Here is a 27592-nt window from a genome sequence, read left to right as displayed (position 1 = left end):
CTCACAGAAACAAAATCCATACCACAACTGAGATATGGTCTGATGAGAAGTTGTTTGGCATTTGTGATCTTTTACTCCCGCTCTTCATATTTTATACACCTACATCTACAGAAATTACTTGTGCAGGATTTATGTAAGTGCAGGGTGAAGGGTGGTTGCTTTTTTTAAAATAAAAGATTGAAAATCAATAGAAACAAAGTGAGATAAACTAGTGCTCCAAAGATAGCACTTTGGGTACATCTGAAGAACTAAAAAGTATCAGAACCATTTTCCTTCTTCCTTCATAGAGCTGTATGGTGATCAGCTGCCTGTTCTCAAGACAAAGGAACTCATATCTCAGGAGGGCCAAAAATTAAAAAGCACCTTTAGGATATCTTTGAATTTTTCAAAGTCCTTATACTGGAAGGCATCTTCAGTGCCCAGAAAACATAACCCAAAGAGGTGGCCTGTTCGAGTCACAGCAGCCATCCTGAACTGAAGCACTGCCCTCTTTGAGCTGTTCTCTGACACAGTGAAAGGGTCTGTTTATAACCTTTACTCAGCTGAGGTTTCTTGCTTAACTGCTTGTTAATCCTGCATAAGTACCATGCATCTGGCTGGGGAATGGCTTGTTCTAAAATCACTGACTCTTTGTTCACAAGAGGAATATCCACCAGTACAGACTGTCTGCTAACACCTTCTCTGCATCTCTAGACTGCCCTGTAGCTTCACCTGTAACCTGCAGCAGGTAACACTGTGATGTAAGGTAAATTGCTGCCTCGTGATAGCAAGTATAGTCAACATAGTCCTATGGGCTATAGCATAATGGAAGCAGAGGCGATATTTGTTGCAGAAAATCTGTAAAGGAAATAGTAATAGTAGGCACTCTGGTAACAGGGCATGGGGCAGCAAACTCCTTTATTGGAAGGATAAAACCCAGCTGTCAATGATCTCAAGCTGCAGATAGAGAACTGTAGGAGCTGCTGTTTGAGAGAGACCATGATTTCACAGGGAGAAGGAAAAGAGATCCCAATCACACAGAGAATAGTTCAACTGCTTTTCCATGACCCTCACTAACTCAGGGATAGCCTGCCTGCAGGCAGGGTCTGCAGGGAGGAAACGGCTGGAAGTTGTTTCCTGCAAGTGCAAATCTCTGAAGTAATAACATGTGGTGCTGCTCCTCAGTCTTATGACCCAGCTGTGAAGCACAGTTAAGAGCCTTTGTATTCCTCATATTTCTTCTTTTAGGGATTTTTCTCTTAAAAATGTACAAATCAAATATGCATATCATTTTTTTACTAAATTAATGGAAGAAACTGAAATACAGGCTGAGCATCAGAATGGAGCACTCTCTGCAGTGTTACACAGTGCTGCTGTGTAGCAGAATTGCACAAGTGATGAGAGCAATGGCATATATTGCAATGAAAGGAAAATAGAAGGGAACCATCTATGCAAATATTTTGCATGCATTAGCTTAATACTTGTTCATATAAAACACATTAAAATTTCAAATTAGTTTGTTCCAAGTAAATACACAAATCTGTTTGTTTAGATTAGCAGCAGACTGACTAACATAGTCTTGACAAAACTTTTTGGTAAGTGCATTGGAATGCAGAGAAAACCAGCAACACTGGTCTATGTTTGCAGTAAATCTTCAGGAGAAAACATACAAGACTTTGCATAGCTGGTAATTTTTGGGCACACCATGCTCTCAAAAACACGTGATCTCTTAGAAGTCCCAGCTGTCTTCCTTTGAACTGCACTCCTATCAAATGAGAGAGGATGACATGATGCCACAAATAGCCCATGGTAAACACGCCCAAGGAAGAAAAAACAACTCCCCAAACAATGTTTCACTTCACTCTGGCATGAATATGGCATGCTTTGATGCAATTGCATCTTATCTTTATAATTTATGTTCAAGTAGCTTCCAGCAAGCAGAGTCAAACAAAACCAAAGACCTGAATGCAAGTAACTCACACTTAAACTGATAATGAGGATGGCTCTTTTTATGAGCATCATAAAAAGCAGTAACCGAACAATCACAACTGACTAATGAACTGATCTGGGGTCTTGGGAGGAAGATTTCTGTAATAAATACTGGAACTACAACACTCCATTGTAATGTTAATGAGGTACATAACAGTTGGTAGGCAAAGCAGTTCTCTGATTCACTTCAATAGCACAAAGAAGGGAACAGATCCCCATGGCTTTTCTTAGGCGCAGTGTAATTTGAAAAATGGGAGCAATTCTGTAAGTATGATTAACCAAATGAACTACCATTTGTTTTGGACAAGATCGTGGGCAAGGAAACGAAAGCACTCAGGCTACACAGGAGTGCTTAAAAAACAGCAGATGTATGCTTAACTAATACTTAACAGGGATGATTTTTGAAAATTTGTTGGAGGTAGACAACGAAATACAGCAGGTAAAACTAATTTGGGCTGTACTTTCTATTTAAGGTGCTTTTGGGGAAATAAAGCAATCTAGTAATATAAGGGGTTTTAATCTATGATTTCAAAATCATTTTGAACCTGTTTAATAGTTGAAAAATAAATTTTTTTGATAATGGAATGTTCTGTCATGATGCATGCAGTCTGAATCTAGAGCACTGTTTTGTGATATGGGAAATTTTTGCACTTTGTGTGAACCTTTTGTAAATCCCCTTTATCTCTTCAGTGCTTGCAAAACTGAAAAGATCATTAAAAAAAAAAAACCAAAACACAGAGTAAAACTATGTTCCTGCTCACATTTCCATGTTGAATACAAAATTTACCCTTGGAAATTTCCATAAGCAATGCATGGTAAACTGCAACCAACTGTAAATTTCACCCACATGAAGAATTTTTCAAGACAACATCTCCTGACTGGCTGTTGAAGCAAAAAATCATGCAAGACATGAAGCCTCCTGCCAGCGTTAAGTTCATCTTTTACAGTATGCTTTTAAAGTCTTATTTTAAAGATACTGAAGTACCTTGAAGAAATTCTCATGCTTTCTTTGTTTGGTTTTTATAGTATCACTAACAAATCCATATTTGTCTTATGTTTTGCAAAAGTGCTGTCTCCCCCCTCCCAAAAGAAAACCGAAGAAAATTCAGCTTGAGGTATTTACCCATCTGGAAAACGTCATGTAAAAAGTTACTCTTTCATCAAGGTCTTACACACCACTTTACACTGATATATAGGAAAAAAAAAAACACCTGCATATAAATCTAAATGTGTTTGTATCTCTATGTGACCTTCCAGACACAAAGAAATAGGTCTCATTCAGGACAATATCTTGTCTACTGGATAGATTGTATTTTTCCCTGAATGAGCACAGTTTACAAAGCTCCAATAGTTTCCACATTCTAAGTATTTTGATGTGACCTAATTATTCATATGCTTCAAAGTCACAAAACAGCCACTGGATGAAGGAAAGTTAAATAGCCATTATATTAGATTTTGCAAACCTGTCAGGTAAATGGGGGGAAGTGGGGAAAAGGGAAGAAATACAGAAGAAAAAGAAGAATCTCAAAACAAAGCACGTGAGCCCCTTGAGGCTGAGCATCAGACCCAATTAGGTTAATAGAGTTTCACTGATTTGCTCCAGTTGCAAAACTGGTTCAAGTCTGTGTGTTCAGAGATGCAAGAGAGACAGATTGTACCTTGTTCCTAGATGAATATATAGTGAAGAACATGCCTCACACTCCTGTCACTAGAATGCTTCTAGATACTTCTCCCAGTACAGTGATGAATCACCCTGATCAAATGTCTTAGTCCTGGTGTTCTTTTAAGCCTTCCAATCCTAACATAATATTTACATATCTTTGCTTCTCAATTCCATCTCACAGCTCTAGCTGCAAATCTAATCCTGCACACAGTCACCTTCAGTGGTTTCTCAGCACTTGGCTCTTTGGATGAGTCAGAGGTCATTGCTCTGGGTGGTATCCAGCCTGCAGTTTGAACATTATGAAATTACAGTATATTTTAAGCACAGAAAAACATCCTAGATTGTCATCATGGTACATGTAGCTCTCAAACAGCATTAGAACTATAGATATGCTGTCAGAATTTTCACCACTTTGGTTTCTAGACTTGTGCAAGTAGTACGCAAGTATCTCTGAATCAAGTGCTAGTGTCTGGTCTACACCAATGTTCCTATGAAAGCAAGGGAAACAGTAGAAGTGAAATAAATAAAGACTGAAATAAAGAACATGTCCGGTGCCCCTAAAATAAATTTTCCCTCTGAGTTAATTATGGTTTTCACAAGTCTTCTCTCTAACTGATCTGCTAGCCAATAAAAACACTCAGATCCAAGCCTTAGGTAAGTCAGAGAGAGATTTGACCTCAGCCTACTTCAGTACAAGTTAAGGATTCAGGAGTTGACAGCCCTCCAGTGCATTCACTGAGGCTTCCCTCCAGCTCAGCTACATTCTCCTGTTTCCTCTTTCTGCGCTTCTTTATTAGAAATGCCTTGGCTTGATTTTGACATCCTAGTCTACTCCTATTTCTACATACAGGGCATTTCAACTGAGAGGCTTGGCCTGGCACATCCTCCTTTTGACATTCTGCCCACCAGCAGAAAGAGCAAAAATAGATGAAGATTCTGGACAACTTCACAAAGTGACTAACAGTAGGGCTCTTGACTTTGGAGTGGCATTAGGATGCAGCAGTTCCACCCAAAAATTTCAAGCAACAGCAGATATATATATATATATATTAAAAAAAGTTTTTTGGAATGCACATGGGAAAGCTATGGCTTATAAATTCAAAGGAATACAAGAAGGACTCACTAAGAGGAGTTTGACCCTTTCCCTTTCTCACTGGCTACATTTAGATGAGAAAGTAGAGGTAGTGGAGAAATAGCAGCTCCAAGAACAAGTGATAGCAAAGATGTGGGGCTGGTGTCCACACCCCCTCTGCTGACAGATCTATGGCTCAGAGTTTTTTCTTAAAACAGTGACAGAGAGAAAAATCCATTACTATAGCAAGGGAAAAAACAGGTAGTAGAGAAAATCCTACTTATGTTATAATCTCATTTTGCTGTTGACATTAAACCTTGAAGAACTGTGGTTTTCCTTTCCTACATCCCAGATATTCAAGAGAGACAGGGAGCAAAAGTGAGTTTAGAAACAGCAGATGATCCTTTTTGGCAGAACCAAGTGCAGCAATTAATACAAACTGATCAGAATGTACAAATAAAGGCATACTTGTCTAGATATGATTTCACCATGTGCAGTTGCTGACATCAAGACCAGTACTGAGTCATTTTAAGACAAAATCAATGTATTAAGGCCTCTATCATCTATGCCACTATTCAAATAAAAAAAAAAAGTCAAATCTTCTGGTATTGCAGGTCTGAGAACCCACCAAACATTGACAGGACATGACAGAAAGATTCACCTCCACTTATTTTTTGCTTTTGTTACTCACAAGAGTTCTTAGAACTTAAAATGTGTATAAGTAATCAGAAAATACAAAACATTTCAAATGAAATGTCTGAAAAGCCTCTTTCAGCCACTTTGACCACATTACAGTGCAATTTGTGCCTCATTTATTGCTAGGATCCTTTGCAGCTACTGCAAGTTCCCTGCCCTGCTTCTGGATTAATTGTTCCTAATTTCTGTTTATCACTTCTTATCCTGTCTTATGGTTAAACTAGCTGGAGCAGTTTCTGAGCAGAGAAGCTAAGCCTATACCTCAAGTAAATAAAGAGCTAGCATTTCCTCTACTCTGGGATTCAGTAACACCAAGGGGAAAAATTTCTTTTCCACCTTCAGACAGAATAATAAAATATTGTTACACTGCTTTTCACAAAACTCTGCTCCAGTCAAAACAAGGTATGTCCACAGGAGTGAGTGTGTGTCAGCAAAAGGAACAAGAAACCCTGAAGAAAAGAGAAGTGGTTGGAGGCAAGCTGCTGCAAGAGCTACAGAGAGAACTGCCAACAAGTCAAACCAGCTTCCAGACCAGCACAACAGCCAGGGCTTGTCTGCAGCTGAGCAGGTGCTGCAGGAGGTTGCAGCAGACTGCACTGCCCGTTATTTCCATAAGGAGAGGGGGGAAAGGCAGTGCTGGTAACAGCTAAGCAAACTGCAAGCCAGGGAAATGCTGAAGCAGCTGCTGGGCAGCAAACAGGCAGCAGCAGAAAGTACCCATCACAATGAAATAGAAATGCATGTACAGAGTTACTATATTGTATTCTGCTTCCAATTCACTTTCTGCCTTAATTAGAATTAATATTTTAAGGTCCTAAGAGAAATCCACCTTACACACGGCTGCTCTTGCTGTAATAAGGATTAAATCAATCCTTTCTTCCTTCAGCTCCCCACTGGGAGCAAACATATGGCTTCTGAGAGGGTCTGACCCATTTCCCATCTGCTAGTGACCAAAGTAGAGGTAGTGAAATGCAGCATCAGCACCCATCTATGAGAAGGTGGAAAGAGACCTCCTGAAATTAAGACAAACAGATTCATCAAGCAAAGATTTTTAAATAAAGGAAAGCTTTTTACAACACCAGAACTCATTAATAAGTACAGCTATACATTTGTATGAGTACATTAGGGTTTCATATAAATTTATGAGTAATGCTATGATAATGCAAAGTCTTCCATAGCAAATATTCAGCTGAAGCTATTAGTCAGCCTTCAAGATCCCTTTCATCATATTTTAGTTGCTTATAGACACTGCACATAAATAATTTTGAGGTGGACACTGTTGGTCATTCCCTACCACACAGCAGAACGCAGTGAGGGGCTTCTCAAGCTTGTAAATTTGATAACTCCAAAAGTAACCATATTCCACAAATAATAATCCAAGTTGATAAATATATTTATTATATTTATTTGCTTTTATATGTTTATGTTCTTATAAAAATATATTTATTGATTATCTTTATTTAGTGGAGCAACCCACTAATGCAGCCTGTTTCAGTGGCAAGAGCTCTCTGCATCAATGTGCTACATGCTGCAAAGCTAGCAAGTTCATTTATTGCTGTCTCAGAATTCTCCATATGCTTGTAGTCACTCATGTCTATCTTTTAAAAATATGCTGAAACACAGAGCAGACTTTTTATTTCAGTATAGATCTATCAAGCAACAACCAGCCAAAGCTTGAGTATAGGCCTTTTCAGGTTTGCCATCATACCAGCTTTGAAGGAAACCAACTCTGCATTTGTACAGTTTAGGAACAAATTATTAAAAGTCCCTTCCTGCTGATCCATTTCTCCAAGTTCTCTGAAGAACTTCACCCTTCATAAAACTTTCATAAAAAAGCAAAGCACCTAAATTTGTATTAGTCCCCCTAACGGTAACATAAGTTGTCAAGTGCTAGATGACTCACAGATGTAGACTGCTAACTCTATTAGCCACTGCTTTTCATTCTAGACAACAGTTTATGTTATTCCTGTCTTCATTCATTCAACAGTATCCATCAGTTCTTAATTTAAGGAATTTTAAAAAGAGCAATGAAAGGTAAGAGTTGTGGAAATGAAAATAAAGATTTTAGCTCTAAGTTAATTTCTGAATGACTGGAAGTTATGTCTGCTACTTTGATTTTAAGAGAATGAAAGTTCAGTGTCTGATCAAAGCTTCGAGAGCTCACAAATTTAGAAACACATTCTTAGGCTTGATAACCAGCACAATGTTTGCCGAGGTAATTTGCTTCACTGATTTAAGAAAGTTGTGGTGTTACAGTTATACAGGCAGTAGATAGCAGACCCCAAAAGTGTAACAGTGTTTTCAAATACTTAAATTTTCATTTGGGTCATGTCAGAAAAGCCACAAGAATGTATTCCCAGAGTACTTCACAATTTCAAACTGCAGAGCAAAGTAGGACAAAACGGCCCAAAAATGCACATCATAAATTGTTCTGAGGCCCAAGCAAGCACTTAAGGTAAGCCACATATTAGCCACAGAAATGTTTATTCTGCCTTCTGAAAATCCTGAATAGCTTGACAAGACCAAATAACTCCAAAAGATCAATACCTTACCCTACACATTAAAGCTGCAGTCTTCAAACCTACCTATTTTTAGCACAATTCAATTTCTCACTTGGATTTTAACTATGTTGTTACATATAATACATTTTTCTTTAGGAAACTGTCAATGAAAGAGACTGGAATGGCTGTCAGATTTAATATTACCTTTATTCTCACTATTAAAATGTCATTTATTTTTATATCTGAAAATTTTTATTCTGAAAACTTAATTCTAGAACTACATACAATTCTGAATTAATATGATTAGGGAAACTTTTTTCTGAAATATTAAAAAACTTGAAAGAGGTTTTAAAGGCATGGCCAGTGTTACAGCTTTTGCTGCTTTTTTTCATGTTAATATTCCTTAATCCATTAATTTCAAACTTGTCATAATTTTTTAATCATTTCAGCACTGATAAGAAATTTCTCTCATCAACATCAGAAATTGTGCCTGTAATTGCAAATCCTCTTTACTTATTCTTTAGAATTTATTTGTAAATCTTTAACTAAAATCAGCTTCCTGGGAAACAAGACTTTAAAAACAGAATCAAAGTGTTATAGAAACATTTCTAAAAGATTTTTAAATTTTGAAAAAAGGAAAAGCTCTACCATAAATTACTCTAAATAAAAATCTAAATGATGGGAACCAAAGTGGCTTTTTCAGTCTTGTTCCAGGATTTTTTTTTTTTTTTTTTTACCTTGGGAGCTATAAAGAATTTTAAATTCTAACCCATGTCATTGTATTGAAAAAATTTCCTGTGTCTCACTCCAGTCTATGGATAGATAGTTCTGCTTGCCAACTATGGTACCAGGTCCTTCTTAATACTTTTAAAACCCTGAGCAATCTTCAAACTCTTGAAGAAAATGCACTATTTCCCAGAGAAAATAAAGTCATTTGACTATTAAGCTTGTCTACCAAACTGGTTAAAAAATGGGTGCCTAACCTGTGTGCTCCACCTGGAAAAAATATTAAATTGTGTCTCTCATTTAGTTTCACACAGAGGAGAACAGAACTTGAACCAGAATTTTAATTTAAGTCCTTCAGTGTTATTTTAAAGATAGTGTTTTACTATGCTTGGATTTATTAAGGAGATGATAATTCAGTATTGTAATCTAAAAGTCATGGGGAAAAAAATGTCAAAGTCAGCAGTAATTAAATTGAGTTACATGCTAGAAGAATATAGCTATTATTTTCAGAAAGTAGCACATCTATTGGTATTGTCTGTTCTTCTGCAGAGGCAAGCAGCCTATTCTTCGCGGTATCTGAACTATTAAATGTAAAGTCCATAAAAACTCTTTGTTTACAAACACAGAGTTCTTTTTAAAATCTTTAAAATCACAGCACATAATTTTTTTTTTATGTGGACTGATGCTAAAGTATATATAGGACAAATCTGTTGTCTGTGACAGATGTTCTAAAGGAACATGGATTTTAATTAAAATCTCTATTTACTTATGTTTTATTTATCTATGATAAAGCATTGACACACAGACAAAATTAATGGTGAAGAAAACAGATTCTCTAAAGCTTCATTAGTTAATTGGCTGAACACCTCCATAATGTTTAGTGGATGATCCTTCATTTTCAAAGGGTTCATGCAACATTTCTGACCCCAAAATACCTGTCTAAACAAATAAAAGGGCAACTGAGAGTGAATGACAAATATAGGACCAGCACCAAACACAACCAAGATTTCAGCACTCTGAGCTTGTGAGCCTAATCAATTTAATATTTTTAATTATTATGTTAAAATCTAATATAAATCTGGATAACTCCGGGCACAAGTATAAATGGGGGGAGGAGTGGCTGCAGAGCAGCCCTGCAGAAGGGGCCGGTGCATGCAGAAGGGGCTGGCCAGGGGGCAAACCCCATCCTGGGCTGCATCAAAGCCATCTCCAGCCAGCCAGAAGGGGACACGACCCCACTGCACTCAGTGCTGAGGCCTCACCTCGAGTGCTCTGTGCAGCTGTGTGTCACACAGTTAGGGTGTGAAGGTCCTTGAATGCATGCAGAGGGGAGCCCCAAAGCTGGGAAAGGACTAGAAAGTATTTCTTATGAGGAGTAGCTGAGGACTTTGGGCTTGTCTAGTTTGGAGAAAAGGAGGCTTAGAGACAACACCTCATTGATCTCTACAGCTTCCTGAAGAGGGAAGGTGGGGTGGGAGGTGTTGAGCTCTTCTCCCTGTTATTCAGTGACAGGACAGATCGTTCAAATGAATGGTTCTTTGATGGTTCAAAGATGCACCAGGGAGGTCCAGACTTGGCATTAAGAAGCATTTATTTACTGAGAGGATGGTCAAACACTGGAACAGGCCTCTTAGCTGTTGGTGTTTGATGCCACAAGCCTGTCAGCATTTAAGAGGCATTTGGCAGCATGCTGGCTGGCCCTGAAGCAGTCAGACAATTGGACAAGATGATCATTGCAGGTTCTTGACAACTGAACTATTTTATTCTACGTTATTAAACATCAACAAGTAGAAAGGTTGATAAATTATCTTTTGTTATTCTTGATATTTCAGACAAGAGGAAGATTTTTTTTTAATCTCCGCAAATCAATAGTGCCATGCTTTTAGACAAAAACTACTCATATTTAAAAGACTACAGCTGATATTTCAGAAAGTTCATTCGTTATTTAGCAGCTCATTACATGTCACTGTTTCCCTTCTTTTCACCCAGAAAATAAGTTTAGTTTATGGTTTCAATGTGTTTCCCTTCTAGTCCCTAAAACACAGAGGGAGGCAATATCTTTCTGGATGGCAATGATACAAAAATAAAGTTTTTCCTAATTACAGAACACCCTGTCAATTTATTTTGCCAATGACTGGTTTCCTCAACATCATCAAAAACTCTGGTGGAACTATGATTGCCTCTTTTGACATATAACTGTGTATTAAGGACTCACTCATTAACTGCAAGCTTATTACCAAGAGGGTAAGGATATAGACCTAAAAAGCTTTGTAATGGGATATACAGCATTTCACTGTTAAGCCATTCATCCACATCTGGTCTAGCTTAACAGTGACCTAAAATCATTACCGTATGAAAGCTCCTTCCTAAGTTATGCAAAAGGAACCATTTAGTCTAGTTTTTAAACTGAGGACATATCCACATCACAAAGGCCCCATTAAAACGTCTTGCAGAGTCTCTAAGGATTTAAAAAATGAGCTTGCTTAGCTGAAGTTAAATTTATTACTGTGGTCTTAAATTGCTGCTGATTCATTTTCTGCATGCTGTAACCATAGAGAATAAAGCCAGTAGATATTTTTTGCATATTGTACTTTTTAACTCTTTAACCTTATTCCAAATATGATTAGAAATAGTGCATCATACCCATTAAAGGGCCACAGAGGAGTTTGCAATGTTTGTGTTACTCTGACAGGAGCTGAATAGGAGCGGAGGTCTGTGGGGTCATCAAGCAGCAGTTCTGGCCTGTTTATTTCAGCTGTTACCTTATTCTCCCTTGGCTTCTTATAGCCAGCAACCCAATTTTTCCCCCTCTTCCACCTGGAGTAGCTCTGGCCAAACTCTTTTTTCCTGCTCTGCGCCCCTTCTCTGAGGCTTCGTGCAGGCTCTGCCTCTCAGCAGCCCGACTGTTCCCAGCTGCCTTTCTTCACTTACCCATGGAGCAGGAAGCCCTGATTCCACAAACACACCCTGGGCACATTCTTTTCTTCCTCTCAAGTCCCTTCCCTGTCTGCCCAAGCATCCTGAAAGGATAGTGACTCTCTTGTTTAGCACTCCCCACATATTTCTAGCAGCAAGGATCACTACCTAAAAAACAAAAAGCTTGTACTAGGTCATGTAGGAGGTCACAGCACAAATCTTTAACACCCTCTCACATACCTGCCATGTTACTGGTGTTACATGTTACTCAGTGAGCACAGTGGGTGTTTGGGGTGGGGAGGAGATACCTGGGAATTTTTGGGTATCTGTGCATGACTTCACATACCAGTCTGTCTGACAATGTTGATGATAACAACAAGCATAGAAGTAAAACACCAATACCAAAATGGATCACACTACTGTGTTTGGCTTATTTGTTTCTAGGATCAACCAAAAAAATAACAACAAAACAAAACCTGGCATTTACCGTAACTGTTGACCTCTCCAAAATCAGGCTGAATTACAGAATTACAGCAGCAGATGGAGTTGTGATTTTGGACCCTAATGTTCTTACTGCCTGTGTACTTCATCACTGTTATCCCTGCTTTGCCATTAAATAGGACTTCATTCCCTAGGGCTATCATAAATAATTCCCATAAATTCCTATTTTAAATTTACCACCATGCTTTAGTCCAAAGAATTCTCTGTGCAAAACTTTGTTTCCTATACATCAAGGACCTTTTCTTTTCAGATTCAGTACTAGGAATTTTTTAATATTTCAAATAAGAACAAAACAAAATCAATAAAATGCTAAGACATTATCAACCATTATAGCCCACTCTACATAAAAATGAGTAATTTTTTCAATGTTACTTTCAAAGCCTTGAATTACTTTCAATGTTACTTTCATACCTCACTTGGCCTTCTAGAAAATAAAGTCACTTCTTTAATCCTTTTGATGCATTCCTGGAGATTTTGCCTGCTTTACCCTTTTAAAACTATATTTCAGAAATTGAAGCCAGGATAAAATTTGATAAGATTGTTTTGTCATCTCTCAAGAAGGCAAAATACTCATGTTAGCTTCTTGAAAAAATAGTTTAAAATGTACCTGCATAGTATTACTGGTACTCAGATCATAATCAGCTTTCCAGTACACAAAAAAACACTTTAGTGCTTCACAGTACCATAACAACAACTGGAACTTCACAGACAAAACTAATAACATTTTCATTTTTTGGCAGGAAATGGAGGAGAAAGATTATTCCCAAATCTTTATAGTCCCACAACCCTTTGTCAAACCTTTCAATATCAAATGAGGCACATACATTTCTAATGTTTTAACTTCTTCCAAGAATCCAGCTTGGCTTTGTTCAACTTCATGACACTTTCCTTGGGGAAATCACAGAATCAGGGAAAAAAAGAAAACAAAAAAAAAAAACATGAAACATGGGAAGATATTGGGCCTGAAGCTTATTAATGACCCTGGTAAGCCGTGAATAAGATCTACAGATTATATTTCCATTAGAAGTGAAACATGAGAAGTCCGCAGGAGTTGAGTTAGAGCTGTACCAAGAACTGAGCAGAACCTGAGGCAAGATTCATTGGCATGCCTGTAATAGGTGCAGCAGAGAAATAATTGTGAGAGGAGTAAGTGCTAAGGTAGCTTCAAGAATAACCTAATGCTGATATTTTGGAGCAGCTCCAAAATATAAGTTATCAGCATGCAGTATCATCACTGGTAAGGAATCCCACTCACTGCTGCTGTGCTGCAGGCCCTGCTCCTCCCAGCCTCTGCATGGCTCCCAAGGGAACTCTGACAGCCTTCCTCCTCATCACTGCTGCAGGAATTATCTCACTGGGAGCCATTAAAGTACCATTATGCCTTGTTAGCTCCCTCACTCTTCTTTTAAAATTAAAAAGAACACTCTCAGAAGCTTGGATTTTAGGGGGGAGTATTAATCGAGTTTTCCGTGCTCTGTGCTAGATGTGTTACTTGGAGTCAACAACCCTGGTGAACACACATCTGTGTCAAGTGAATGATTAGATATCAGTCTCCTTTCCTACCTTGTACATCTACTCCTATAATCTCTTTAAAGAACAATGTTTTTCCTCACATTGAAAAAGGATATAATTGGTATTGCATTACCACCCAAAAAGTGTAATACCCTGGCTGATAACATTACCAGACTTTCCAGACTCTCAAGATGATGGAGTTGCTAATTGATCCATAACTTTTTTATCAAATTGCTGGTGATCTGCCCTGTATTCACATCCTTATCAGCTTTCTAAAAGGTCAGTGCACAGAATTTTGGGGTTTATCACATTACCTTTTTCATCCCATTTGAATCTAACTTTGATTCTGCGATGTCTTAGAAGATCTCTTAGAAGAACAAAGAAAGCTACCTTCTGCTTGTGGCCCAGCTGGCAGTTATGAACTATCAATCAGAAAAGGAGGACTTAAATAGAGTCTCATGGCACAGATTTTATTTTCCTCACTTTCAGTAAAATGATTTGAAAGGCTGGAATACATCACTGGGCATCCTGGCCCAGGAGATAACCACATCTGAGTTTTCAAAACATCCACCATTTTTCTCATAAAGGAATTTATTCTACCCTAAGATTCTTTTCTCAGCTGCCTGCAGGGAGAAGTGAAATGCTGGACTTGCTTCCACTGGGCTGTCAGGACGTGTTATTCTGCTGATCAAGGATCTTCAAGTACCCAACACTAATCAGTCCAAGACAGGCTAATTATAATCCCTGAGGCCGCCTCCAGTCTAGGAAAATATTGCTAAAAAAAAAAAAACCTATGAGCCTTGCCAAGCTGGCATTTTTCCTAGCTCCAAGTGGTATCAAATTTCACTTTCAGACTGTATAATTTTCAGGCTGGATATAGCTGGGGGAAATATCATTTCACAGGCTGAAGGTTTGTTGAGGTTCTCTATAACCTCTGCCTTCCCTGTGGTTCTCCCATACCAATGAAAGCACCTGACAAATAAAAAAAAAAAATGGGTTTTTTTTTATCTTCATACTTTTGCTTAAGTAATGGCTATCCATAGTCTGAATTTATTAAGGGTAAGTTAAAACCATGTGGTATTACTCAGATTAAAAGGATCCATCAACAATTAACAATCAGTAAGAACACAGGGAATTGCACAATTCAATTTCTAAACCATTCAATACAGTTCAAGAAAACATGCTGTTGGAGTTCACATGTCTAGCAGTAGTTTTAGGGGCTGAGTTTAGCAGGCTAACTTGTTTAATTTACATACTAAATACATCCCTAGATTTAATTTTTAACAACTCAAAAGACGAATATAGGAATCAGAGCTGCATGTCAGTATACAGGACTAAGACAGACAAAACTGAAGTGGATTCTAAATTATATTGGGAGTCAGAAAACAATAGAGGTTAATTTGAGGTCTAGTTTTACTCTTTATCACTGATAAAGTGCCTTTCTTGCTATGTTCCTCTTCCCTGAGCTATTGGCACATTAATTGGAAATACACACCCGTAGCTTACTTGACACAGCTATTCTGGTTTCAAAAAATAAATATTTATTAGACTGGAAAGAGCAATATCTCCACAACCCAGGGGACTGCCTAATTCAGAGCAGATGTTGGTCCCATGTATCTTACATCTCATTTTAATGCATATCCATCTGTTTGGGTTGTGTGCTCTCTGAACAAAACCTAGGCAATAAAGTTTCATGAAGATCAACAATTGGTGTTTTGATGAGTCTGCAATGACTGAAAAGACAGCATCTTGTAGAGCAATTCTTATCAATCTCTAATTTTGGAAAGAAGCCCTTGGAGATCATGCACAAGCAGGCAGGTCCCCCTTTCACAAAAACTAGTAATTTCTTTTGAAGTAGAATGGCATGCACATATTGCATCCAGCTTTACAGAGCAGGCAGTGCTGCCTCTCCGTCTGTATGGAAACCACTTCGACTCAGCCAGTAGAGATATTTGCCTGGTCATTTTAAACTTAATTGCAGAATTCAGCTGATATTTTCAATTCAGCAGACTCAACATAGCTGAGCATACACTACATATAAATGTAATTTTGTGCTGCCAAAACCACTGAGCTCTTGATATATTCTGTAAATGTTCTGCTGTGCAGTCTTTTACCTAAGCACCATTCTCTCTGCTATCTGCTGCTTGCCTCTATGTGTATCTCTGTGTGTAGAGTTAAACTGGCAGTGGTGTCATCTGGCACCTACACAGAGTGGTTTGCAAAGGCAATCAGTGTCATTACGTCCATTCCACAGGTGATGAGCAAGGGGCACAGGTACAGAGGCTATGTGAAAGGGACACACTCGGTATCAGAGCCAGAAGCAGTTTCCAGTCTCCTTGATTCAAGTATCACAGGCCACTCACAACCTTTCTTGTAGCTGATCACTTCTCTGACCAGCTTTTATTCTCTCTCCTGTCACACTAACATTTAAACCTGGGAGTTCCTTGTGCTAGTTTCAATACATTTTCATGACAAGCACCTAAGAACACCTAAGATCTTTACTAAAACAAATACTAATTAAGTACCAGTGTTCTATAGAACTCCCCATTCAAGCCCTCAAGTTGCTGACAAACAATTCTCTACATTGCCTAACAAGAACAGGAACAAGAGACATCTGAGGGAGATTTATCTCTCTTGATTAAAGTGACTTTACAAGTTACAGCAAAGAAAAGGGATCACATAGTTGGGACCAGCGAATAAAACTGAACTTCCAATCCAATTCAAAATGACCTAACAAAGCAGAGCAGAAGGAATAATTCAGAAGTTTTCAGTGTAATTCACAGAAATACAAAATCAAGCCTCTCCATTTACTTAAAAGTTCACTTTAAAAAGCTACTGCATTGGATACAGGTGCAAAGCACTTCAGGGGCTAAAATTCTTTTCTTCTGAAAGAGCTAGCACCATTATTGCTGATACACTGTTTATACATCATGCACAGAGTATATTTAGATTCCACCTTCTCCAGATACAAGAAAACCCAAAATCCTCTAATTATTTTCAAAGGTTATCTGTGCATATTAACATCAAAAAAACTGCTTGCTGCTGTTAATGACCTAGTAAGATACTAAGATGAAATTTTGAGAATGAGTAAGACTAGATGGCATATTAAGGATTTATAGAATAGACTCTGCAGATTTTAATAGCTGACCCTTAAAATGGCAACTTGCATATTGCTGTGTCATTGCCTTAGCAACAGACTAGACATGCTGAAATCTGACAGATAGCAGCCTTTTCTAGCTGAAGCGATGAGCTTTAAGGGGAGGGTTTTTTAGCAATCTGAAACTGATTTATTATTCTAAAAAAAAATATTTTGTTTTAGGAGACTAGCAGTGCAGCTTAAAGTGCTAGCTAGTATGTGTCCTTCCTGTACAGCCTTGGCCAGGGAATTGGCCTCTTCAGCAGGAAAAGCTAAACATAATCTAACACACTTGAAAATTGTAAGCAACCTGGAGTAGCTTCATGCAACAGCTTTGGAAGATGTCCTTATTTGAAAACATCCTCAATAGACTATAGTTATTCCATCAATAGCACTCAGCTCTGAAGTACAGCTTTTCAGGACAAAAACTAAGCACCAAGAAAAGTTTTTCATCATGAACTAGTATTTTGTCTGAGTTTAAGGCTCATTTTACAATATCAGCTGAACAACAATTTTATATAACCCTCATACTTGACAATATCAGGCTCCTTTCTTTTTGGTTTGTGTTCATTGTACATGTTCTATCAGCCTCTCAAATACCTGTTAAAAACATATACATATATATATATATATATAATTGTAAGGGAAAAAATGTAATACAATCAACAGCATTTCTTGGTGGGCTTGGTTACCAATGTCTAATGTTGTACTATGCAATGCAAAAAAAGGCATCTGTCCTTACTTCCCAAGTTTCTACCTAATGAGCATAATATTTCAGCTGGTAGGTAAATTGTTTTCTTTTTTTTCTATTATGCTGACATGCTTTGTTGTATCAACTGTCTTGGCAGACAATATTCTGTCACAGCAGTCTTAAACAAGCAGGAACACTTATCTAGCCAATAAAGGAAATGCTGCTTTAAAACTTTCAAAACAAATGTGGGGTTCTGTTGTGCTGCAAGTTTCTTTTTAAACCAAGAAGTGCACAGAACTTTTTCCTTTTTGCTGCATATTATTATGTTGCATAAAGGTACAGCTTTTTATTTCATTTTAATCAATACAGTCAATTTCTCTAAAAACTAGGATAAGCTGATACTGTTTTGAAAGCTAGAATAACACAAGAAGAGTGAAACAATTTGCAGCCTAGCTTATAGCAGGTAACAAACTTTTTTTGCCTTAAATCCTGTGAAAGTTCATGATGGATCTCCACTAAAAGCTCAGCTTTATCCAATAAAACCATGACCAATAAAAAACCAACCAACCTCAAAAAACAAACAGAAGCACAAACAGGAAAATACAAAAACAGGCAGATAAAAGATAAATTTTTTTTAAGTTCTATACAAGCAACAGGAAAAGTAGCTTTTTTCCCCCAGGTCTGCCAGAGGTTTTCCAAGACACTTGGGCACATTACTTAACCCTTATAAGGAAATATTGAAGAAAAGCAAGAAAAAAATGTATTCATCTCAAGTTAAGCTGAAAATCAAGGCAAACAAGTCAGAAAAGATTTGCCTGTTTCTCAGCCCCTAGCACTGTAAGGGTTCTATCCAAGCTTAAGTAGAGAGATCTGAATTTTGTTATTTTAAAACATAGTAATAACCCTGAAGCCCCACAAGTTTTCTGCCTCTAAACTCTCATGAACCACTTTTTAGAAAGTGCCCAGAAGAAATGCAACATTTTTCCAAGAGAGTTAAATAAGAAAAGAATGAAAACCTTGTAGAAGAGAGCAATTACAGTCATACAATTCAGAATCAGCAAGCTGGAAGGAGCAAGTAAGACAGAGGAAGTCAATAAATTATGGAATTGAGAGGAGCTGAAAACAAATACAAGTCTAATATAACCTGCAAGGAGGACTTATGGAGGTTACACAGGACTCATTTAAAGACTGAAGAAGAGATTCAGCTATAAGCTTGTAGACCAGAGGAAAAGTGCTGCAAAAATTATACAGAGAACAAACAAACTTGGATTCTCATACTAGCATTCTTCATTTTTTCCACACACCAAGCTGGCAAAAAATTGATATTAATATCTGACAGCACATGAAGCAACTTCATGTCTGCATCCTAATTCTGAAACTGTGACAACACTGAACTAACAAGAGAATCAGTACAGGGCAGCTCTTGAAAGACAAAAAACATATACAAAAGTAATAGATATACAGTAAGACTGAAAGCAGAACCAATTACTGCAGTTGGGTGCTTCCTCAGTCAGAGCTAGGAGCTCTTTTAGCACCACCTCATGCTAACAAAGGCTACCTAAGTGTGTCAACTCCCAGAAGACATGGTACCATGGGGGCTGAGAAAAGTATTTTATAGAGCTATTTCCTCATTGAAATCACCATCACTTGAAAGACTTCTTTGCCAAAGAGAGATTGCGCAGTCCAGCAAAATGCTTAGCATACTTTGGGGCTCTGAGAAAGTAGCTGGATGTGGAGCAGTGCTGGAGGTAAGTAATTCTGTGCCTGCTGCCCCGAGGGCCAGGTGCTTCCCCTTCTCAGAGCCTTCCTACTGCCCCACCCTACAGAGCAGTCAGTCTTCCAGAGCCAACTGCTTGCCCTGAGTGCTCTTACCAGTTCCAGAAGCCACTGGGCTGGCAAAGGTAAGGAAGTGTCAATACAATTCACAGCGCTCATTCTCCACCCTTGACTTTGAAGCCGATACTCTCCTCAGGACACAAAGATTATCCCTCAGGCTGGAGGACACTCCTTATGTTTACAAGCTATCTCCACTTTCAGGCACCTTAGAAAACATTCTTGACACAGCTGAGGGAAAATCCCTCCTTGCCTGCCACCAGGACTGAGCACTGGACAAGCAGGCAGCAACAGCATTTTGGCCACCTCTGCCAGGGCAAGCCTGCATCTGACATATGCCATGAAAACAGAGCTCACACAGAGCAGAGAGTGTTCCTGACTTGAAACATCCTGTGTGAAAATGCCAGACATTGTAAAGTACACAGAGCTGAATTTTTTGACCTTGGAGGGATGAAAAGCTGAGTCAGCCTTGCTGGGACTCACAGCACTCAGGAGTCAGATATTCAAGACCTGTCTTTCATGCACCAAACAGGAAGGGAAGAGCTATCTGGATTGTTTTTTTAATTTATTCCTTCTTTTTCTCAGAACCAAAGCTTTTCTGAAGGCTTGTTAAAAATAAGAAAAAATTTGCTTCAGGAAAGCAAATTTTGGTACTCAAAGAGTGATTTTTGTGATGACCCTTCTGACATTATATATACATAAATATGTATATACATAATTATATATGCATAAGTATGAACATACCAAACTAGTTGAAGGATTTATATTACATACTTTTAGCATGTTTTCTTTAATGAATATGAAGTGGGAATAGGTACTTTTATTTTTAAATCTACAAAAAATATAAAATATAAGACTGGGTGTGAGAAAGACAGTACTCCACAGGTCTTTGATCCATGCTCCTGGACAAACAGCATACTTGGATCAAACACGCCTGTGCAGCAAGCAAGGTACAGGTAGCCTTTAAGCACTGACGAAACAGAAAATTACTACAGTAACAGCTTGTTAGGGTTAGAAACACAGCTGAGGTCTGCCTTGCCCTCTGCCAAAGTCTCCAGAGGCTGAGAAGCCCAAGACAGGAGCTGCCTTTGCAGGAGATCTCTGGATCATGACCGTGATGTCAGATATGATGCCCATCCATTGCCACTTTCACCCACTGTATGTCCTGCTCCCTCACTAATCTGCTCTCCTTTTGGCTCTCCATCCAGCTCAGCTTTTGCATTGAGTCCTTCCTTTCCTGTGGCAGGAAAGACCTGGCCCAGTCTGGGTGACTCATTATAGGGGCAACACTTACAAATTTCTCATTTTCTGCAGCCAGAATCTGCTTTAATGAGTGTCTGTTCTTATAGAAAAGGAAAAGCAAAAGCCACCTTGACCCTGTCCAGTCCACAGAAATGTTAGTATTCAGACATAGCTTTGTCCCAGTAACACCAGTATAATATCTCATTAGAAAATGTAAAGAAATTTCATTATAGAACATGGGCATTCTTACAATACAAAATATAAATACAATACTGCAAGAGAGAAGCATGATCTCTTGTAATACACATGAATATTTTTCTTTTAAAAGCGGCTCTGGAACTTCAGACATTCTGCCCCTCCCTGAAGCTAAGAGCATTCAGCAGAGATGGGGCGGGAGGAGGAAATCAAGCCCAGAATTTTGTCAATATTTCTTTCATGATGCACCAGTGACTTTTACAGAAGGGTGCAAGTAGACTAGGACATGGCATGGGAATTTTTTTAATTATTTCTAATTCCTCAATTTTGAAGGAAATATTTCACCAGGATTTTGGAAATGCCATCAATTCTAATCACTACCTGAGCACCTGTTAGACATGTGCTTTGACTGGAGTTTCAAGGCATGAGTTTCTGAACACAGCTTCATTCCAGATCCCTGTCAGAGGTGGGAAGCACAGGACACCTACCCACTGTGCTACTGTAACGTGACCTATAAAAGATAAAGCTCAGAGCATAGGGTTCCATCAACTCTGCTTTAGAGAAGTAAGAAAACTTCCTTCCATTGAGGGCATGCTCTGATCCCCTCTAGGTAGGCTTTGCATTGTTGTGTGGTGAAAAAAACCACCCTGCAAAGTGTTAAAACTGTACCAACTTCTATTGCTGTGGTCAGGTTTTGTCATCAGCTCCTACAGCTGCTTTGGGAAGAACCAAGCTTCTGTTTCTCTCTGCATTGAGTACTAAGCTATGTAAGAACAAGTAAATTGATGATATAATAAAACCCTTCAGAGCAAAATGAAGACTAAACAGTGCCATTCTTTCAGTTCACTAGTACACACCCATCTCCAGCTCCACGTCAGTATGATTCTGCATATACAGAAGAGCTCTGGCCTTCAGAGTAACTGTCCAAATGCAGCCACTTCAGGGAAAAACACATGCATTTACAAAATATATTGCCTTCAGTAATGGTATAAGGCCAGCTGTGAAACAAAGCTGAAAGCAACACAATTTTCACACTGCCAAATGCTATCTCACTTGTACCAGTTATGAATCTGCCTCAACAACAAGGCAAATTGTATGATATCTGAAATCTGTAGGACACATTTGTCCTACATTTGGCCATGCTCTGGCTCAGGCAATCAGGCTTGCTCTTCATAGTAAGACTCTCTTCATCACTCCATACTTTTCCATATCCTCACATACAAATCTCAGTGCAACACTTGGGCCCATACAAAAATAACAGGAAGCATTCTATAATTCAAGTACTCAGCAGGAGTCAGAATTAGCCAAGATTAACAAGAATCAAGTAGTGCCATCACAGCTCCATTATTAGCAGGTGTTTCCCAGGGAAAACAATGCTGTAAGAAGTGTGAGGAATGGAAAGTAACAGGAACTTGTAAAAAGTGTTTAAAAAAACAACATGGTTTGTATTCTTATTATTAGAGGGGAAAAAAATTCTTCACCAAGGGCTTCCTAGTAGGTGATGCCTCCATTAATACCATCAAAGGTTGTTCTTTTTCACCCAGCATGTTTCCCCTAAGTTTTTACATTGATCTGAGAAATTCTAGCTGCAATCAAGTCACTTTAAAAATCTAAGAAAATACGTTTATTATTGTTGATGATACTAAAAGCATAATATTTAAACCAGAAATATCTCACACCCATGTCTTATTGACTGTTCTTGTATGATCCCTACAGTTGCAGGTTAAGGGCATCGCTCACCACCTCTCCTCACACCTGATTCTGCCGCTAGGCAGACATCAGCTGTCCTGCCCTGCCCCCATCCTCCTGCTAACTCATCCCTTCCGAGTTTGCCTGATGGGAACACAGAAAGTGCAGGAGACCACTACTTTCATACTGTAAAATGTGTCACAAGCAAATAAAACATAACTCTAATAATTAATTTACAGTCATTTGCTTTGTGGTTTGCAGTGGGGGAAAAACCCAACAGAAGTACCCAGACCATGCTGAAAAAAGCATATATGATTCTGTACAGGCTGCCTAATTAAGATATAAGGGCTCTATTCCAGCTTGTGCCAGACAAGACCATCACACACTATGAAGAGGAGTCAGATCTCATTTTATTATTTTATCAAATAGAAGGGACCAAACCCCAGAATAAGTATTGGTATCACTACAAAATTAGTGATTGCTTTTTTCTCGCTGCACTTCTGAAATAGAAACTACACAGGAAGAAATAGAGCCAGAGACCACTCCCTAATTCCTAGTGGACATATTGATCAATTAAAATGACATGTGTCTGGTCTTTTCTTCTAAGAGCAAGCAGCTAAGGACAATATTTTAAACATGCAAAATCAAACAATAATGTTGTTATATACCATCCAGCAAGATTAACTTGAAGTTAAGCAAAATAAACCTAGCCTCCAGAAGCAAGACCTTAATACAACATAAACAAATACTAGACACCATAAAGAATTACCAAATACTGTAGACATTATTTTAATCAGCTTACTAAATATAAAAGGTATGCAGTTTCTTCCCAAGATAGAGGTGGAAAGCTTTTTAATTATTCCTATTTTTTTATTCATAGCAACCCCCCTCAGAATGCTTGACTCTTTGGCTACACCTTTTACTGCAGTTGCAGCAGGAAAAAAAAAAAGCTTGTTTTCTTTCCAGTAAAAGATAGATCTAAAAATTCACTACATTATAATATAATTTTTAAAACAGAGTCAAAGAAAGTAAAACAGTAGAAGAGCTAAAAGCTACTGTCCTTACAAAATATTTGGTTATTGTTTGACAATTAAATCTGTTTTGCTTTTTTTAAGAATACCAGCAGAAATAGGACAGTACTGAACCATGTTTAAAATCAATACTGTTCCAGTTGCTCGTTCAGCACTGGTTTGCACAGTATTTTCTGTGCTATCGTGCTATGGAAGGCAAATGAAAGTAAATAGGTGATATTCATGCTACTGAGAAAAAATAGGTTCAAAGAGGAGCTAAACATAGTAAGAATGCTTATATGAAGAGACAGGGAAAGGAACAAGCTACTTTTATGGCATTAGAATTGAAAACAGATATTCTTTCCATTTAAGCAAATCAGACAGTAGCCACTTTAATTGGATTGTGAAATTTAAATATACTCTTCAAATATTCAGCCTATTATCACAAATGCAAAGGCAAGTCTAAACATTCAGACTGAATGCATTTTCTGTAGGCCTTTGTCTTAGCCTGTCTGCCTGAAAATAATACTTAGGCATGCAGCATCTTTCTTCAAAATGATTTTACAAGGCAAAACCCACACACTTACATGAGGAAAACCTTATAAACAGGAAAAAATAACCCTGCAGTTGAGAACAGCACAATATTTTGCAACTTACCATGTCCTGTTCAAATCATCCTCTTTTGATGTTTACGGCACATCTGTAAGATGCAATACTAGGAGGTGCCTTGTGTGACCTGCTGCATGATGCTGTGACATCAGTTCAGATGATGCAGCTCATTATGGGAAAGACTGCTGTTGCTATGACAACCGAGATGTGATACGAATCCTTACTGCATTTCCAGGGGAGTCCGAGACAATACGGAAGCCCTTTAAAGAAACAGACAAAATGCAAACAGCCTTTTAAAGTATGGTGCCACAGATTTTAAAGCCCGTGTTAGTACATGCCTGTTGTTAAGGAATATTTTAAACAAATTATTCCTACGTGGTGATGCAGAATTAAGATGTATGAGCTATAAATTATTTCTATATTTAAAACCTAATATCGTGTGTGTCAATTTAAGAAAAATTTTATAAGTCAAATTTGGTTATCATGTAAGGGAACCTTACTTAAAATAAACAGTCAGTAGCATGATTTTAACACTAAGGCTCTAAAGGCTGTAGTTTTTGAACAGTATTTTAAGAAATATATATTTTCACTCTGCCCCACCCTGCTCCTACATCCAATCTGTCTCTTACAGAAAAATCTTGTTGCTAGGGAAAAACACTTGATACTTCAAAATGAGCAGATTTAACACTGTTAAATGAATGACAATGAGTTTAAAAAAATGGCAGGGGGGGTGGCTTTTTATTCAGGAGAGAGTAAAGAAGTTTCTAGCCAACCAAGTAAAAATCTCCTTATCATTTTTCAGCTGTAGGACAAACTGCACTGCCCTCTGCATGCTGAGTAGCCTGGCTTTCATCTGCCCATTAGACAGAGAGATGAGTGAAGATTTTGAAAGCTGTGGGCAAGATGCTGCTGTCCCCAGCGGGCCACACTGCTGCCAGCCTCCAGGTAGAGCAGGAAGGCTGGCAGAGCAGAGAGACCCTCCCCATAACCCTCCTGAAGGCCTGGGGCTGCAGGCTGAGCCTGATGCCATCACCTTCTGCACCAGGAACCTGCTCACTTCCCCTGTTCAGACTAGCGATGAGACAAGCAAAGGTTATGTGAACAAGTACTAAAAGGAGCTGCCTGGAAATTAAAATTCACAACTAAAGAACCACCAGCACATTTTTGGCCACTTGCCAGTTCTATTTGGATGAGAAAAGTTTCTGGCAAAAACTGCTTTCCCTAGCCATGAAAATCCCTTTCTGCACGGTAGCAAAGAAAGTACACAAAAGGCTGGACCCTATACGCTTGATATGTTGGAGCCCAGAGTAAAACAAAAGCTCAACTTGAAGCAAGAAGCCCCAACGCCCTGAAGATGTCCAATAATGTCCAATGTGTGTGCTACTGTCTAAAACCCTTCAGTTAATTAAAATTCAGCCTGTGAGTAAAAATTTTGATTATTGATTTCAAAAGAAACCATAGGAAATGATAACAATAATAATATCTCTTAGACACCACCCACCTTTGAAAGAGAGAAGAGACTTTGATACCTTTTGCTTAATGTGTCACAGTTGAGATGGCCATGATACACAGAGTATCATCTCACAATTTCAGAAAGCTTCAACCCATTCAGAGAAACATCACACAACTCCAGAAGGCTGCAAGCATCTGCCCTTCTTGCTCTTTAGCCCAGCCTTTTATCCCCTCATGCTCATGCGTTGCACCTGTGTGCCCTCTGTTCCCTTTGGTGGTTGGTCAGTGCACTGGGCACTCCATGGCTCATTGCTGTCACTGCTGCTCACCTGCTTCTCACAGCTGTGCCCATTGGGGATGAGGCTCGGCCCCAGCCCCACTCCCAGTTACCACAAACTGTGTGCCTACATTAATGAATTAAATAAAGTCTCTCCATAAATCTGGGAAATGTCACAGACTTCCTAATTAGTGCTGGCTTGACTTTGTATGGTCTCATTTTTGACATTTTCTCTCTTCTAATCCTATGTCATTCTAAACAATACAATAAAGCTCTCAAACTGACTCAGTGTCAAATGCAGTCTAGTGATCCATAATGAAGAGTTACTCACAAAACAGCTATAGCTCTAGAATTTTCAATGTTTGAAACGTCCTTAGGTCTCTGAGAATGTAATTCACAATTTAACAGGGGACAACACAATTGAAACTTCATTTGTGTTAAACTGACATGAAAACTAAGGTATGTAATTTAAGTTAGCAAAGTTTATGGTGTGCTGCATGCCATTCTATTCAATTAACTTGAATACCTGAAGTTTTCCTTAAATGAACTATTTCTATTTTGTTAATTATTATTTGATATGATTTCCACTACCTTTATTGCTTTGGAAATAGAGTTGAAAAGAGGCGGTGAGCTTTTATTTTTCTTAGGAAAAGGAGGAGATTCAGACCAATCATTATGTCAAGCCAGGAGTCATAATCTAATTGATACCAGGGCTCTGCCTCATGCCCATCAGCTTGTCCTTTGTTCCCAAACACTGGGAAGTGACAGTGGTGGGCCCATCAGGGAAGCACACCCAGGGCCAGCCCCACCACAGTGGGTTAGCAGAGCCCACCAGACTCCCTTTTCCAGGCTCCTGCTCCAGACTGTCCAGAGGACATCTGGCTGCATGTGACCTTCACATAAACTTCTCTGGCAGGAGTGAAGCAGCAGCATAGCTAACATGGACACAGAGGAGAATGGAGAGGGAGGGAGGTCAGGAAATAACAGGGAAAATATCAGGTTATTTTTTTTACAAAGACTTCTGCCTACTTACTGCTAACTATGGGCTGTATGTGTTTGTTTATTCACATATGCAAATGATATGTAAATTAAGACATAATTACAATGTTTTTCCTGACTTTTGAATCTTAGCTATTTTTTAAATATCAGTCTGTTGTTAATTTTTCACAAACACAGATTAAAAAAGTAAAATGTTATAGCAGACCTTTTCTCTGCATAATCCAGCTGTCTTATTCTGTTTCTTCTGTGTTGTTTCCCCCTTGAAATGAAGGAAAGCAATTGCTCACTGCTTGCCTGTTACTCCATCCAAACAAGAAGGGAAAGGCATGGTGAAGGACCAAAGGAAATGAGAATTGCATATTCCAAATTACCTGTCAAATAAGCCAGAAACAGGCTTTAAGTTAAAACACATAAAAAGCAAAATCACAGTTTTCTGAACGCTGATACACATCAGCAATGTGTAATGACACAACAAAGGAAACCTTCGTTCTCATTCAAGATTTTGTAATCCACTTCAAGAACCCATGTCCCAGATTTCACATGGAGTGCCTTAATTAAATAGCTATATATACCTGGGTTTCTATTCCACTGTTGACTTTGTCAGAAGGAAAGGGTAGGGCATATGCCTTGATGCCAACTCTATCCTGTTTCCCTAAATGGTAAGGGATATTAATCAGGATCTTATTGAGTTCATCATATTGAATCCATCAACTGAAGGTTGCATTGCAAACATCAGAGTCATACACAGTCTTCCTTGCCTAAACTCATTAAACATCTATTTCTACCCACATTGTTAGGTAGGGAATATTTTTCCATCCTGTCACCGAGGTCATCTGAGCCTCTGTTCCCACAATAAGAAAGACTAAGGATGGGAGCTGCTGCTCTGGTGCAAAACTGCACCTCA

At 38.5% G+C, this 27592-nt stretch overlaps 1 protein-coding gene across 3 annotated transcripts in view; it reads right to left on the bottom strand.

The window, feature by feature from the left end:
- AKAP6 (A-kinase anchoring protein 6) overlaps window positions 1-26910 on the bottom strand; it is a 258458-nt gene extending 231548 nt beyond the window's left edge. For 2 of the 3 annotated variants that reach the window (XM_038139053.1, XM_038139052.1), the window contains exon 1: window positions 24009-24220. The gene's annotated coding sequence lies outside the window, so the exon portion shown is untranslated. Of the gene's footprint in view, window positions 1-24008; window positions 24221-26893 lie in introns of those variants that run through there. The other variant, XM_038139050.1, reaches the window with a different exon arrangement.
- Window positions 26911-27592: the final 682 nt, after the last annotated feature.

This window comes from Motacilla alba, chromosome 5 (assembly GCF_015832195.1).
Source record: "Motacilla alba alba isolate MOTALB_02 chromosome 5, Motacilla_alba_V1.0_pri, whole genome shotgun sequence".
Lineage (NCBI taxonomy): Eukaryota > Metazoa > Chordata > Aves > Passeriformes > Motacillidae > Motacilla > Motacilla alba.
This window is presented reverse-complemented; position numbering and strand designations above follow the sequence as displayed.